Source organism: Pinus tabuliformis, chromosome X, assembly GCF_031772625.1.
Source record: "Pinus tabuliformis cultivar Carrire ecotype Pingquan chromosome X, CPIR1, whole genome shotgun sequence".
NCBI lineage: Eukaryota > Viridiplantae > Streptophyta > Pinopsida > Pinales > Pinaceae > Pinus > Pinus tabuliformis.
In genome coordinates this window covers 1,585,455,099-1,585,472,921 of record NC_142308.1, presented here as the reverse complement: position 1 = coordinate 1,585,472,921, position 17,823 = coordinate 1,585,455,099, and positions in this window count along the sequence as shown.

Here is a 17,823-nt window from a genome sequence, read left to right as displayed (position 1 = left end):
GCCCAACAGAGACTACGTTGAATAAGGAATTCAGTAGGCCTAAATCTGAGGCGCAGTCAATTGTGGGGTTCAAGGAAATCGCGATGAAACTAGGCGAGACACCTTGGGAATTGGATCAGAATTTGAAGTGTTAAATCCATGAAGCTAATATTAACATAGCAAATGGACAACACCGCAAGTGGTTCGTGGCTTTGCTCTTGCCACACCTAAGGGTTACGCTGTCACAATAGAAGATAACGACTCAAGCAGAGGCCTTGGAGATTGCAATGGGACTGCATGAAACACCGATGCAAGATCCAAATCTGGGGGTTCAGTAGATCCATGCGTAGTTGCAAAATCTTTGCCTTGATGTTGTTGGGAAAAGTATTTATTCAGAACGCCCCTATCCCACTCTAAGGTGTGACAGTGCCTTAGCAAAAAACAAGGAAAACTACTTGAGTATTCTTCTTTATGAAATGTAAACGAAGAGGAAGGATAAACTAACATGTGTCTTGCGCTAGTTTGTTGATCCAATCACTCCTCTCGTCAATAGCTCCCAGCTCCCTGCTCCCTTACCGGCCCAGCTTCGCCAAATTCCTGTAAGATCACAGAAGAGAGAAACTACACGAAGATATAGATTTACATTCATAAAAAGCTTAGGATCAGATTAAGCTAAACATGCAAATATAACAAAACATCATTGATACACAGCATGTAGGAGAAACTCAAATAGTTTTATTGATATGATAAGAAAGTCCAAGAGGAGATACAAACAAGTGAGTCCCGATCCAGCATCTACCTCCCAGCAAAGGAATCCCTTCCTCACCTCCAACAAAGCATAAATCACCCAATGTACTAATCTCAATCTCAAACCAACAGCAATTCTCTGCAAAGTACAAAATTCCAGCCTCTGGATCTCTAGGATGAGGGATCCATATATAGATGTAAGCAGAGAGGATGAGTCAGCTTATGTTTTGACTTGTGGCTTTCTCTCTGTCAGTTCTTGCTTCCACTTGGAGACTGAGAGCCTCTTACTCATCACTGGTCGAATTCAGTGAGGCAAGTATCATTGGAGAAGATTCTGGAAGCTTCCATTGTCTCTCCACCTCGTTGAATGACTCTGCCACTTGTCATTTCCCGCTCAACGCACCTGGGTAGTGCATTCAAGTGCGTTGCAACGCACCTAGACAGTGTATTTGGGTGCTTTGCAACGCAGGCAGCTAGTGGAGCATCTGAATTGATCTTGATTTGACTAGTTCTGAGTAGTTTTTGGTGGAGAACTTCTGGGAGAAGCTGTCATTGGTTGACCTTGTTTCTTTAGGAGTTGGAACAACATCTCTAGGGACTTAGGATCCCTTGATTTATGGACATTTCGTGCTCAAAGCTGTAAGGCACAAAAATGTCTATAAAAATTGCCCCCTAAAGTATGAGGCCGTTTATCGGGTGAAATGCTTTATTAGGAGGATCCGAAGTTCTTTCAATGCTAGGAGGAGACCTGTAATAAGATACAATACAATACATTATTTTTCATACTGTTTTCATGATCTAGCTGAGGCGGGCATTCCCATGCTCAGCTTTATAAATTCATTTTTATGTACATAGGACACTGATGGTAGACTGATGATTCTGATGAAATCATCATCCTTTTGGTAGGATGATTATCTGTTCTGCAATGTTGTACATGTCAATGTCTTTATTTTTCCTGAATATATATCACAGCCCGGATGGATGAAACTAGATCCGGGGTCTTCAATCGCGTCCGATCTTCACTCTAAGTACAAGTCGATCCATGTGAGAAATGTTTTGAAGTCGAACATGGAAAGACATCGCTTGATTACCAGTCAATGATGTAAACTGTTAACAAGCGCGAGAGGAATCACTGATAATGATAATGACCCTCAAGGTACTGCAGTACAATTCACGTGGTGTGAATAAAGGACATGGCGTCAAACACCACGCAAAATCTTTCGGTCGAAGGTCATTGAAGTATACCTGTCGCCGGAAGTGAGAAACTTGCCATTGAGGCATGCAAGCTTCAAAGTACTGAAGGGGGTGTTCCTAGATCAACTTCTTGGATAATGAGCTGATGTCGACAAGAAGCGATCTGTCAAAGGAGGGCCTTGATGTATCCCACATCAATGACATGGAACGGAGCAAATGATTTTGATGGAGGTGAAAACGATCTGATGATATATGGTTCAGGGTGACGGTCATGAAAGAATGAAGTATAATGTATGGTAGTGGATGGGACACGGGTGACTTCTCTGGATGACTTCTCTTGAAAATATCGGCGACACTTATATGATGGATTGGTAGCATTTACCCCAAAGGTGGATGGTATGGCGAGACCATGGCGATGTGACCGGTGAATGAAACAACCCAACCCGACTCAGGCACGGAGTGGAAGTGTCATGTTCAAGAGCGACTTGCTACCAATAAAGGTTCTTTGAGTTTCTTCCCGATTTTTCCCCAGTCATTGCTGACCAGTACCTCTTTATTTTTGCCAAGCTTGAGGAGGATAACATATGCTTGTTCTATAATTTTCCCTTCGGGCAAACCCATCGCTATGTTTTAACGAGCCTAGCGATAGTGAAACTCGTTCTCGTCTAAAGACAAGTTTGTCGCTATTAATGTTTTTAACGAGTTTAACGACAAAGATAACTCGGTCCTTTTCCTTTTTAGGGAGTCTGAAAAGGAACGTAAAGGTAACTCTGGAAGTCATTTTTCGTCATCTAATCCCTTAAGTCCGAAAAAGTATAAAACAATACAGAAGGGATGAATTTTCGATAGTTTTAACGAGCCGAACAAAACAAGCGCTCGATCTTTTTGTGCAATAATCCCTCAGGTCCAAAAAGATTAAAATCTAGAGGAGGGATAGCACTTCCTGTCGCTTTAACGAGCTGGAAGGCCAAAACTCGGCAATCTTTTCATATTTTACGAGTCAGATGAAAAGAGCTTAAAGAAGACTCGTCTTTTGAGGAACGAGTGATAAAACGGGTAGCAGCTGATTCCAGGTAAGGGTTGGAATTTTCCAAGCACGGCACTATCACAAGGATGGCTAGTGAAATCACTCTTCGCAGCTGTTCCTCAAAATGGGTAAACAATCAAATGGAGGTGAATGATCAGCCAATGGAAAAGTGGAGGTGACGGTGCAAACACGACCAAGGCTTTAATGGCTGATAATGTTACATTCACGGTGGTTATTTACCGGAGGATAGTTCATTTTTTAACGAGCTTAAACGCGAGTTGAAACACTTGCTCGATCTTATGTTTATTTTTTAACGAGCATGAACTATGTGCTAAAACTGCTCGATAAGATGGTCTTGTTTTGATTTTTTACCATAAATAGCTTTGCTTTTCAAAGATAGTACTGTATCTTCAATTGCTACATCAAACTAGTTAGAAATGGACAACATTTGCTTGGAAATGAGATTAAAACACTAATATTTTACTTTGAACTATGTAAAAAGAAATTAAAAAGTTTTTTTACCTCTCATTTTACCATTTCATTTGAACTTGGTTTGCTGGAGCTTTGGAGGTGCCTCTTCCCCCTTGATTTTCATCAGCTGATTTCGGGAGATTCTGTGGACGATTCTCGGCGCCGTCTGGACCAGGTAGGAGCTAAACCTGAGCTCTTTCATTTCATGGTTTCCTTTCTTCATTCTGTGCTTCATTCTCTACTTTTCTGAGCCCCTGGGGTTTGATGGGTGCGTTCTGTCATCAACGCACCCTGGGCATATCGAAACCTGCGCTGAATGTGGGTCATCATGAAGGTAACTTGACATTCAATGCACCCATAACACATGTGTAGGTGCGTTGGGCGCAGAAAGGAAAGTTGTTGCACAGTTTTTAATGGAATTTTTCTCTGTTTCTCATCAAAATTAGGATTTAATCTCCTCTCTTGTTTGTCTTTGCAGAGATATTGGAGAAAAATGACCCTTACATGGCGAGAACGAGAACATGAAGAAGAGGACATGATTTCCCTACATGATCCTGTTACAGTGAACGCGCTGCGGAACTGTGGTTTGCTGAAGTTCTTCCGCATCTCTAGCATGAGATAGCAGATCAACCTACTGCAGTATTTGCTCAATGCTTGGGATCCTATCAATCAAGTTTTCCAGATTAGGGGCAAATCTATCCCCTTGACCGCAGTAGACATTTACTTCTTGACTGGCTTGTCGAGGCGGGGTGCCCCCATTTCTTTGTCAGGTTCGGCCCGAGGGAGTGACTCTGTGAGAGATTATGTCTGTCAGTATTGCAGGGAAGGATCTCAGCCGAGTAAAGACGGCAAGATCATCATCCGAGATGTCGCTGACAGGTCCCTTAGGTCTATCCTGTTTACTTTTGGTAGGATGGCCGGGAGTGCGTCTCTTCATGTAGCCAACAGATCCTATATGCAGCATGCCTTGGAATGCCTTCAACCGAAAATATTCAACTGGTGTGATGCAGTACTTCTTGTGATGAAGAGTCAGTTGACCAAGATAAAGGACGGGAGGTTGAAGAACTTTGGGTTCGGTTCTATTTTGACCGCCTTTGCCTTGGAGAAGATACCACTGATGCAGCCGTAGTACATTGCACTCGACATACCTCCTCCTACTGAACCACGTATGCAGAGATGGGTTGACCATATGTCTAGGCATGCTGGTCAGTCTCAGATTTCATTTTCTGATACCTTCTTCAGGTGGTTTGATCGGCAGGAGATGGCTTATGCCGAGTATCCATATGCTGGCATGGACTTCCGGGGTGATCCGGATTTAGTACTGCTGGATGGCGAGCAGTGGGGCGCTATTGGTAAAATCTTTGACCATATCACTGTTTACTGTTTTTATTTATAATGTCCTTGTGCTTTATTCTATCAAGACTTTTAATCAAACTCATGTGTACATGCAGATGTTGGTCCTGTTCGTCCAGTAGTTTGTTTGAGAGTGCCAGCCGCTGCCCCAGCAGGAGAGGCTACTGGGAGGGTTATTCTCCGTGACCTTGATGTGGCCGAGACTCTCACAGCTGTGCAGGAGCAGGTTGAGAGCCTTACTCTCGGTATTCCCGATGTGAGGATCGACGAGCTACCTTTGCAGTTACAGCGGCATACTACTGGTGTGCCTAGACGATGGACTCGTCTCTTACGCATGATCGCACAGGCTGTGACTTGCTATCACGAGCATCATTAGACTAGGGTACCCCCTAGCATTTTGAGTTTTGGGGTCATGTGACCGATTTTGTCTTGGTTACAGAACATTATATGTAAACCATAAACAGCTATATATATATTTTGATTTTCGGGTTTTATTCTGGTTGAGCTATATGATCCACATGTAAAACATTGATGATGTGTTTCTTTTTACAAATGTTGCAAATGTCTATCTAACACATAGTTTGCTAATGAGTCGGTTAATGTGTTTAAGTTTCTGGAAATATGTTGGTATTGAATAAAATCAAATTGTCTTTCCAAAATCTTAACCCTTAGGAACATGCGATAAATAGCTTGGTTTCAGACGGAATATATACCATTGAGTTGTAGTATTACGAGTTGTCAGTCTAGCCTGACGATTAGTCGGCGTATACCATGGGTGATGGCATCAGAGAGAAGTTCTATCAATGCGTTATACTCAACGATGTTATTTGTTGACTGACCAATACATACCCCTCTGAAACTTACTAACTCGCTGCTTGGATCAAAAATGGCCCAGGCTGCGGAGGACAGGTTCCGTGAACTACGACTCGCTCCGTCGGCATATCCAACACATGTCTCCAAAAGGTTTGACATCTGCAATAAATGTAAAAAGGTGGATTACTCGACCAAAACGAACACTTTAGCGAAAACAAAATACAACAAAAGCATATTGGTTACTATTTAAGCATAGTAACGCTTGAGGTACAACCCATTACGAGGTTGCGCCAGTGGAATTCCGTCATAATCCATTAACTCGTAGGCTCCTTTTGCTAACACTCGTTTAACAATATAGGGGCCCATCCATAAATAATTAAATTTACCTGCTCCCAATTTATCGGATTCTTGGTCGTAAAGCAAGACCAAGTCACCTTCTGAGAAGACACGGGGTTTGACATTTTTGTCGAGCTGCGCCTTGACTCGTTTCTTATGGGCTTCGTTAGCCAAAGCGGCATCACGACGGGTTTCATCTAATTGGATTAATTCCAAGAAACAGGCCTCTTCTTCTGAAGTTACGGGGAGGAGATCGATTGCGAGTTTAAGAGATGAGATTTCGCACTGGACTGGTAAGACTGCTTCCAGGCCATATACCAGTTGGAAGGGTGTGAACTCGGTTGCATTCCTTACCGATGTTCGGTAAGCCCACAAGGCTGAGTACAGGATTAGGTGCCACCTTCTTTTGTGAACTCCGATCATCCTTTGCAACATACGCTTCAGGACCTTGTTGATCGCTTCAACTTGTCCGTTGGCTTGCGGATAATACGAAGTAGAGCTGTCGTGAGACAATCCTAGTTTGGCAGCTAATTCGAGCATCATGTGATTGCGAAAATGCGATCCATGATCCGTGACTATAGCCTGTGGTACGCCGAATCTGGCGACTACATGATTGAAAAAGAAAAGGGCAGCTGTTTCACCAGTGTTATCGAATGTAGGCATCGCCTCGGCCCATTTGGTAAAATAGTCAACAGCGACTATGATATACCCATGCCCCCCGGTCGAGGTGGGGTTACATGTCATGAAATCGATGCCCCATTTGGCGAATGGCCCGACAACAACTATTGGCTGTAGAGGTGTGGGTGGTCTTCTGGTTTTGCTATCAAAAATTTGACAAGCATGGCAACTTCTGACTGCAGTTATGCAATCTTTGAACATTGTTGGCCAGAAGTATCCTCCTCGTAAGATTTTTTGTGCTGTAGCATATCCAGATTGATGCCCTCCACACGTGACTGAATGACACTCATTCAGGGCTTTTTCGGCCTCCTCATGGGTGAGGCACCTTCTCAGAACTGTATCGATACCACGACGGTAAGGTGTATCACCGACGATCATGTAGTCTTTTGCTTGGTATCGTATACGTTTCTTTTCAGAGTGAGAGGTGTTAGGCCTAAACTTTTGGGTTTGGAGATAAATTATTATATCTCCATACCACTCATTGCTTGTGGATATCAAAAACAAATTCTCGTCCATGATTGATTCTTCGGATGTTTCATCGTTGGAGGACGATGGGAGATCGCATAATAATTCTGCAAAAACTAGAGCTTTCTTTGATTTGGATTTTACAAATTCCAGATCAAACTCTTGAAGGATTGCTATCCATTTTGAATATTTTCCCCCCAGCAACTGTCGCGACAATATATAAGTCATGGGGTTGCAATCTGACAGAATGGTAGTTTTCCGAAAGAGGACATAGTGTCGAAATCTTTGTATCGCTTGAACAGCTGCAAGCGCTAGTTTTTCAACATAAGAATATTTGCTTTCTGTATCATTTAAGTTTTTACTTAAATAATATATAGGGTGTTCAATTCCATTGACTTCTTGAACTAAAACCATTGCGATGGTTGTATCTGCTGCAGCCAGATACAAGTTAAAATCTCTTTGATAATCGGGGGCGTACATTAATGATGCTTTTACTAAGGAATCTTTTAAAGCATCAAAGGAAGCTTGCGCAACCTGATCCCAGACGAAGGGTACCTCCTTTTTCAAAAGACGTGTATAACCTTTAGCTAGTTCAGCGTAATTTGGAATGAACCTCCTCAGAAAGTTTGCTTTCCCTTGGAGTTTCTTTATCTGAAGCAAATTCGAAGGTGGAGGCAAATCTATGATTGCCTGGACCTTACAAGGGTCGAGACGAATCCCATCCTTGGAGACTACAAAGCCAAGTAAACGACCAGAACCGACGCAAAATACACATTTGTGTGGATTGAGTCGTATCTTGTAGTGTCGGCGACGTAGAAATATCGCTCTTAAATGTTGCGGATGATCAGTCCACTTTCGCGAATGAGCTGGAAGGTCGTCAAGGTATGGTTGAACGATGTTCTTGATGTCATGGAAGGCATAATTCATTGCCCTCTGAAAGGTCGCCCCTGCATTCTTTAAACCAAAGGGTAATTTTCGATATGCGAATGTGCCCCACGAACAAATGAATGCAGTCTTTGACTGGTCGGCGGATATTTATTTGATTATACCCCGAAAATCCATCCATGAATGAAAAGATTTCGCATCCGGCGCATTCATCAATTATCTGGTCGATGAAGGGTGTAGGGTAGTTGTCTTTCGGACAAGCTTGATTTACATCCCTATAATCGACACACACTCTAATTGTCCCTTGTTTCTTCATAACAGGGACAATATTCAATACCCAATCGGTTAGAGGAACCGGGTAGATGAAACCAGCATGGAGAAGTTTTTCAACTTTTGCCTTAATGGCAGTGGCTTTCTTGGGGTGCACCTGTTCAACGATATTCGAGTCAATGCGTGGCATTTCATTATATGACCAAGCAAAGACATCTCTGAATTTGCGAAAAATAGCGTTGTATATTTCCAGTTCTGAAGGAGAACAACATTTGTCGACATAAATATTCTCTACAACATCCGTTTTAGTCGAGATATTTATGGCTATAGTCTCTTCAATGTTGGATAAGTTTCGCTCGGAATCCACCGTATTTACAGTATTTGAAAGGAATTCAAAAACTGAAGGATGATAAAGGTCATCTTGAGTATCTTCTCCATAATATGGAAGAAGGGAACGATGGTGGCAATCATTCCATGGTGCCCCTTCAATCAACATTGATTGTACAATTCCTTCGTCGGTTCCATGCACTCGCGACCAAGGATCTGAAAGGGTACCATATTCTCTAGACCTATCTACCCAAACGCTTGATGAGCGTTGATTCGGGTTTGCCTCCCATGCTAGAAACATTGATTGCTATAATACTTCTATTGGGCTTGGGGGCAAAACCATTGCATGATCCATGTTGATATCGTTTTCTGAAATCTTTGTGGAAGATATCATATTGCAGGTTCCTATCGATGCTACTTCCGCCAGATTGATTGGAGGTGGAAGAGAGAAAGTTCCCATTAGTATAAGATCTTTTAGTAGGCCTACTCCGATATTCTGAAGCGAATGGGGGCTTCCATGGATCATGGGAATGCTTCCTGTAACTTGTGAGCCATTGGGGAGGAAATTTTGTTGGTCGACGATTGTAATCCCCCCCTGAAAGGGAAATGCAATCTTTCTAAAATAGGTCGACACAACAGCTGCCATGGCATATATCCACGGTCTTCCTAGTAGGATGTTGTAATCAAAATTTCCATCGATGACTTCAACATCTATTTCTACTATTTTTCCCCCTAGTTCAACCTTCAAGTTATTTAGGATACCATATGGGGTATATATCCTTCTGTCGAATGCTTTTAATGTCGTCGAAGATCGCGACAAGGTTGGAGATCCTAAAGTTTTCCAGCAACTCATCGACATAATACATGTAGATTCCCCCTCATCAATAATTGTTCGATGAGCAGTTTTGTTGAGGGCTTTCACTTGAATAAGGAAAGCTAGTTGGGCTGGTAACTGAGGATCGTATCCTTTGTGGTCGAAGGATACAAGATTGGAATCCTTAGGATCAACCCCACCAATGGCTGATAACAAAGCCTGCCTTTGGGATGGGCAATTTTGTAGCACCTCAAGAGTCGACATAGCGGATGGCGATTGGGCCAAATCTTCCACTATGTTATAATGCTGCGCCGCTCTAGCGCGGGGATTAAACGTCGACTTGTGTACTACTCCCTTTGGCGGTTTTATTGTTAATTCAGGAATGATGGGTGGTACAACTTCTGTCGAAGTTGTTGTCGAACTACTTGGTTGATCTTTATCCTTGTCGTTCGACAACTACGGATTCCCGTAATCTTTGTTCCTTGTCGCAATCAAAGCATCATTCTGCTGTTTCGAAATTGACAACATTAGCACTTGAGACGGGGAAGCATTTCCACTATCAACCAGATTTTGTCCTGGATTTGGAAACGGATCAGTCAACACAGCTGAGGTTTTTGAACTTTTAAAGAATTTCTTAAGCTCAGCTCTGTATGGACAATTTGCAGTCCAATGATCCTCATCGCATATGTAGCATGGATTTTTTGGTTTCCTATTTCCAGGAGGGTTTGAAGAAGGTTTTTCAGGGGATGAATCATCCTGTTTCTTCTTCTTCCCTTTGCCTTGTTTCTTCTTGCTTCCTGGTTGTTTGGTTTCTTTGCCCTTATCTGTCGATACGGCATTTACTTCCGAAGCAAGAATTTCGTATTTTGCATTTTGATCTGAAATCTTATGGGCTTTCTTGGACGTAGCCTTTGTCGATTTCGCGTTTGTCGTGCCAATCACGCCATCGCCGGCATGAGAGTCATTGTTTGATTTAGGAGGAGGAGGAATTGAAAATTCCGGTCTAGGGGCGTCAGGTATTTTGTCGTAGAGCGTGCCAGACTGAGTATAGACCAAGTCCAGATATTGCGCACGAGCGATGACTTGCTCTTCCGTTACGACTCCCCCCTTTTCCACATCTTCCGTTGTAGGAAGTAAGGACTTGATAAACCATTCAGCTAATAGTTGATCAGGAACGTACGTTTTTACCATCCTACGACGACGTCGCCACTCATGTATATGATCAGATATGTGAGTGGCCGTTGTCTGTTTGAAGTTGGTTAGGAGTTTCGTTCCTGTTTCATACCTTATCGGTAATTGAAAATGGGTTAAGAAAGTCGTGGCTAAGGCACTGAAGTTGTCGAACGAAGCTCTAGGCAATTCAATATACCATTTTGCCGCTGGACCCGTTAACGTCCTCTGAAAAAGGCGAAGCCTTATCGAATCATCGTTTAGGGTGTTTGATGAACACCATAGATGAAATGTCATCACGTGATTCGATGGATCTTCACCTGGATTTCCATTAAATTTAGGAATATCTGATGGAAGTTTATGAGGGATCGCTGGCCACCAAGGGGCGTAAGCAATTGGATCGTTTGTTAACCGGTGTAAATCAGGTAACTCTAAAGTTGCCACGAATGGTAACTGTTGATTCAGGTTAGGTGAAGCATACCCAGGATATGATGGAATTGCCTGAGTAGTTGGTCTTTGCATACCAGCATAATGTAGTTGATGCTGGTACGACTGATACGGTTGGTGGACATGACCATTGTAAAGTGGTTGATTTTGACCGTTTTGAATGTACGGCTGTCCACTGTTCGCAAAGATCTGCTGCTCAGAACCTTGGTATACTTGTTGGAATTGTGGTTGTTGGTATTGCACCAGCCACGGTTGTGAAGCCATGTTCTGTTGCGCTATACTAACCGTTGGACCAAGGTGTGGGGTAATTGTACCCATTTGGACCTGTGTCACCCCACCAGTCGGTGATTGTGGTTGAGTCACAGGGTCAAGGGGCTGTTGCATTACAACCTGAGAAATCTGAGGTTGACATACAACAGGCAGCGTTTGAACTTGTGACACTGTCACAATAGCTGGTGTAGTCGGGATGTTCGACATAGGTACACATTGTTGCATAGAATACACAACTCTTGGTTGTTGGGGTAGTATAGGTACCCAACCACTTGATGTAACTCCAGTATAACCTGAATACTGTTGTGAACTCCCGTATGGATATCCTCCCGGAGGGGGTAATGAAAGGGCATACTGCCCCCCATACGGTGGTAATCCGGAACTCAAGGGGATTGTCTGCCCTTGGGGACTGGATTGCCCAAATTGACCTCCAAATGGATCAATTTGGCGAGTCTCAAAATAAGAGTTTCCAGATATCATTCCGGAGGAACAAATAGGAACGGACCATACTGTCGAAATAGCCCCTGGATGGACTAGTCGGGACAGATGGTACGCCGGCAAACATTGTCGGGACAGATGGTACGCGGGCAAACATTGTCGGAGTGACGGCAGGGAGTTCTGTTGTCGCTGTGTCAGTCGACACAGTCCTAGATGTTGATGGTTGTTCAGACATTTTGAGTCTATCCAAAAGATTACCAAGCGATTCTCCAGGAACTTCCACTGGTGGTAGACTAACTTCTGATGTCGAAGGAAATAGAGTGACCCCGACTCCAAAATGTGTTGGAGTACTTGCTTGCGGATCTTCCACAATTTCCTCTATCGCAATCAAACCAAGTGGAAGGGGAAGACCGTCAGGTCCGTAAAATATTTTTGGTGCCGAAGAAGGGGTTGAATTGACAGTGACAGATGTTTGAGGGGCAAGATTCTCCGAACCGGTTGCAGATGGAACTGGTTCAATAACACAAGTGTTTGCTCTCAGACTCGGATCAGTATCACTGTCCCTCTGTGGCTGTGTTGTGGTCACCAACAACCCCCCTCTTTGTTTGATATTAGTAATAACATCAAGCAAAGGGGGACCCTTAACCAAAAAATCCAAAAAATATTTTTGTTTGAAAAATCTTTTGTATTAACTCCCTAAGAGCTATATCGCGTCGCAAGGAAAAAAGGAGCGCTTTCCCAAAGCGCATAAACACACTGAGGAGGAGCGACACGAGAACTCATCGCATCGTGTGCATTAAAAGTGCTCAAAAGGAGAAAACCTAAAGAACCACCGATGGCCGATATGCGACGTCGCACGTCGCAATGTCGCATAAGCAGCACAAAGTGACAAAGCGAAAAACCTTGCGATCTTGCGATATTGCGATATGCGATCTGCGACCATGCAAAGCTGCGACCTGCGATCTATGGTGTGTGACAAATGAGACCATCAATTGTTGCGATACCACTTATTTACATCACAATCTTCGATGCTGCGATGCAAATCGCAGAAGCCATTCGTCGCAGGCATTCCTCAGCATGATCTGTGAGCCAAAAATTAGGCGCGCACCTTACGGGAAATTAATGATTGTACGCCTGTGTATCCAAAGATGATTATGTTGCGTTTTTCGAAGAGTCAATTCATAATGGGTGACATGATTATGCATTCATTAGAACTTAATTGCTTTCATGTCAATCTTTTCGTCTGTCTCTTTTCATTTACGTGAACTATAAGTCAGCAACTGATATAAATCTATATGCAGGAAACATCTAAGGAAAAGCGCCAGAACTAGAAGAACAGAGAGGATATGACTTCGCAGATGGATACCGCATACACTAGGACCGCGGATCCCAGAGTATCACTCAACAAATGCTGATGGAAATAGGCTATCTAGGACTCAGAGTCAAAGGCGCACAAAAGCAAAGCGTTTATGAAAGATCCTGAGTCCCAAATTGGGTAAAGCAAAAAGAAAAATGCTTAAGGGGAAATATGTCTCAGAAAAGCCTGGAACAAAGAATGGAAACAAGTTTCAATTGAGAAAATCGTTCAGGCAACAAAATCCCCAGCTCATTGAGTCATTCGCACGACCGGAAACCGAAATAGCAACAACACAATCAGTTTGAAAGAAATCTGAGTTGTACTAAGTATACACGCCGTGAAGACACTCCTCCAGAAGAACACTTTCAAAAATATCTTCTAGTTTGTCAGAAAGAGGTGCTAGCTCTTGTTATTTCTAATTTTCAAGCTTGAATAAAAGGAAAGGACAAGCAGCCGACTCTTTCACGGCGAACAGCGCATCGCTTACAACACTAAGGAGCAGATACAGAAATGGTTAGAAATTAGATTCAGTTTTTAGAAATAAATTTGTTTTAGTAAAAGGGCGGTCATTTGAAGCCGTTCCCTAAATTTGTGTAATTAAAATTAGCCGGTTAGTAGTATTTAACCCTTCTCATTGCATTGGAGAAGGGTCCGGAAATTTGTCAAAAAACTTGTCCTCAGAACATGCACTTTTGCACCCTCGGAGGGGGTTTTTGATGAATGGACGGATCAAGATTTATTTATGTTTGCATTTTAATACCTGCTACTGATGTTGCACTTCTGTACTCTTAGTAGGCATTAGAAGTAAGTAGAAATAGATCATTATTGCTTCAGGTCTGTGAGTATAAAGTCAGTCATAAATGGTACTTTTATCTCTTGACGAGTTTCTGCTTGCATTCTTAGAGTAATATACAGCTGATGTTGTTTATATGTTAACGTATGAATGAGTGGACTACCATTTGGCACTTTTGTATGGTGGAGTCATTGATTTGTGCTTAATACATGAATAATTGATTATGCGATATGTTGTTCACAACCGTTTTGCTTAACTTTTTATGCAGGATGGTTCATCTTAATTGATTTATATTCTCATAATAGCTGAATAATCTTCATTACCAGTTATTGTGTGAAATCTCTCTAGATCGCATAATGGAAAAAGTTCTATCCCGGGTTAGCGTAGATTAGATGTGTTGTTCTTGATAGATTAAAGTAGTATAAAATTCAGTCTCAGAGTTTAGAACTAGATTAGCTTAGAAATAATTCCATATTTTCATTATCATATTCTACACACACACACATCACCAAACTCTACACACACACACCCCCTTAGAACGGGAAGCTGGTCCCGTTATCCCCAGTCGGACCCGCTACACCAAATGGGCACGGAGCCGCCAACCAGGTTCCCGACCGGGTGGGTATCCCCCTTGTTGTTGACCCGATTTCAGGGCCCTCAACATATTTGGCGCTAGAAGGAGGGCATGAACTATGAATGGCACCTAAAGCAACATCTAAATACCATTCTGAGAGTAATACACCCTCATCAACTCCCTTGACTTCTCCAACACGGTTAAACCCGGAATTTGAAGTCGCTCGAGTATCTACCGCTGCTACATATTCGAATATATCAGACCAATCTATCTTTGAACCCCCTGAAATTCGAACTTTGATTCGTAAACTCCAGGGATTCTCTATTTTTAACCAGAAGTCTGATAAATCTAAAAGCAGCGTGACTTCGCAGTACAACCCTGCTCATCCCCTTACCAGATCAAAGAGTGAGAAATTTGGCATACAACCAAGTGAACTCCCTCTCCCTACCAGGAAAAGAGAAAGGAAAACACCACCAGAGTCTGACAGTCAGACTCCTTCATCCACTTCGTCCATATCAACTCCCTCACCGCAAAGTCAACCACCCACTCTTTCATTCCAACTCACTCACCCATCTTCTACAAACCTTCCTCTTCAAACATCAAAGATCTTAATATCTTCATCTTCTCAGCATCAGAGATCGTCTTCTGCACTTCCATTAATTAGCAGCTCAACGATGGCCCAGTCTCCATGGAACAATCCTGGGGCGGTTTTAATGCCTCCACCCCTGAGCCCTATACCGGCCCATCCTGAGAAATGGCTGCCTAAATTCAATCCGGAAGCAGGCATGCTAGCCGAGGAACATATCAATAATTTCATGCTTTCCGTTAATCTCAACGGAGTCACTAACGAAGACGTTGTTGTCCGGCTTTTCCCTTATACAATGCAAGGAACAGCCGGGTCATGGTACTTTTCGTTACCTTCCGGATCCATCACAAGCTGGGACATTTTTCAAAGTCAGTTCCTCACCAAGTTTGGTGATGACAGATCTACGGTGACATTGATCAATGACCTATCTAATCTTAAGGCTGAGGCTAGAGAACCCATTAAAGATTTTAACTTACGGTTCAATAAGATCCTCAACAAAATCCCCGCTGCCTCACAACCCAGCGAGGAAGTAAGATGTGAATGGTACATCACGGCTTTACCTCCAAACTTGGCTATCTTCGTAGATAGGGCAAACAAGACCACCTTAGTCGACAACTTGACAGAAGCGTTAGCAGTGGAAAAATGCGTGGTAGCCCTAGAAAAGAGATCTGCTATAGAAGAATGCAAATCTAAGAAGATCTCTTTCAAAGAAGACACCAAGAAGAAGCAAACGAAAGATCCTTTCGATTTGGAAGGATTACAAAAAGTGTTGAAAGCCATGTCAAATGAGATGATTGATATTAAGAAACAAGTAGCAGAGACTTCTTCGAAAAAGCCCTTTAGGACTTTTAAAAGAAATCCTCCCATGGAGGTAAGACCACCTAGTGTTGTCTCAAACGTTGAATCTGAAGAAGACGAAGAAGAAGAGAATACCACTGAAGGGCAGACCGACGAGGAAGAGGTCGTAGAACTACAAGGAATGTGGGACTTCATCCTCCCACAAGAAGAGGATCAAGAAGCATTTCCTGTTAGCACGAGAAGCAAAAATCAACTTGATCCTCCCCTGACTACCCCAAAACAAAAGGGCGCAAGCCCTGCAACAAAAGAAAAGGTCGCAACAAAAAAGACAACTGCTAAAGCGACCCAGATTAGCCCAGTCCAATCTGATCAAACGCCTCCATCAAGAACACTAATAGTGTCGGATGAAATGGAATATAACATCATTGATGATATGAAGAAGACTAGGGCTAATATCACTCTGTACGAATTGAGTAAATTGAAACACCAGCCGAAAATAATGATGAAAGAATTACATGCTGTGCCTACTACATCTTTACCTACAGCTGTAGCTTCTCACAATCTGGGAAGGCCTCGAACCAACACGATCAATAAAATTGATCCAAATGACATCGCCTTGATTGGAGGAAGATCAAGATCTCATACTCCTCCTTTTCTTCTCACATATGAAATCTTCAACAAAAACGTGCACAATTGCTTGGTCGATTCTGGTGCTTCAACGAATATTTTACCCAGGTCAATATGTGCCAAATTGAATGTGCAACCTCAAAAATCCGCAGTACGTATAGTTCAACTTGATCGATCCCAAGTCGAAGTGATTGGTGAACTCAATCAGGTGACCATAAGATTGTCGTCTAACCCAAAAGTGTGTCAGGTTATCGACATTCTAGTAGCTGATATCCCTGAGTTCTATGGTTTGATTCTTAGCAGGGATTGGTCGGAAAAACTCCACGGATATTTTTCAACCGATTGGTCGCACATGTGGTTACCATACAATGGTAAACCAAATCAGATAAAGGTTGAACGAGAATTGCACCAAAAATACATAGTGACAGAACTGGAAGGAGAAAATGAGGCCATAACGTACAATAGCAGCATTGTAGGCAATTATGCAATAGATTCTTTCCTAGGTAATTTCAATGCTCATATTTCACCATACTTAGAGAATTCAGTTTTATCCCAAGTTGAAAATTTCTCCCAAACTGATGACTCAAAATGTTTTAGTTTTTTAGATAATTCTGTAAATACATCTTTATTTTGGAAATTATATTTTGACGGATCTAAATCCAATGAGGGGGTAGGAGCAGGATGCGTTCTGATTAACCCAGATGGGAACAAGATTATGCTCACATGCAGACTTGAGTTCGATTGCACGAACAACACAGCAGAGTACGAAGCCTTGGTTCAAGGCCTATACAAAGCAATCGGATTGAACGTTAAGTATCTTCAAGTCTTTGGAGATTCAGAGATCGTTGTAAAGTAGGTACGTAACACCATACATTGCCTGTCAAGTCATTTAAAGCATTATCAATCATTAGTTCAAGATCTCACTGCACATTTCGTAGCATTCAACATCTCGTCAATTCCAAGAATTCAAAACGCAAGCGCAGACCTGTTAGCTAACGTAGCCTCTAGACTTATCCCTTCTGAAGATTTTATTCCTAATAGGTTTTCAACAGAATTGATCTTTAGACCATCCATCCCTGACAATATCACCAATTGGAGAGTGTTCAACGACAATCCTGACATCGTAAATTTCCTTACTTCTGAAGGATCCTACTCAAATCAGATAATCGACAAAGACCACCATGATCACCAAATACAACAAAATGGCTCTGACAATGCTATACCGAAATCGGTGCTCAAGTTAGAAGATTTATATGATTTGAAAAGTCGGTTTAAAAGGTCTGCCAATGCTAAACTTTGCAGTTCTACCCTGAACTATGAATTAGTAAACCTAGGGACCGATCAGAAGCCACAAAACGTTAACCTAGGTCACGGCCTAGCCCCTGAAGATAAATCAGCATATAT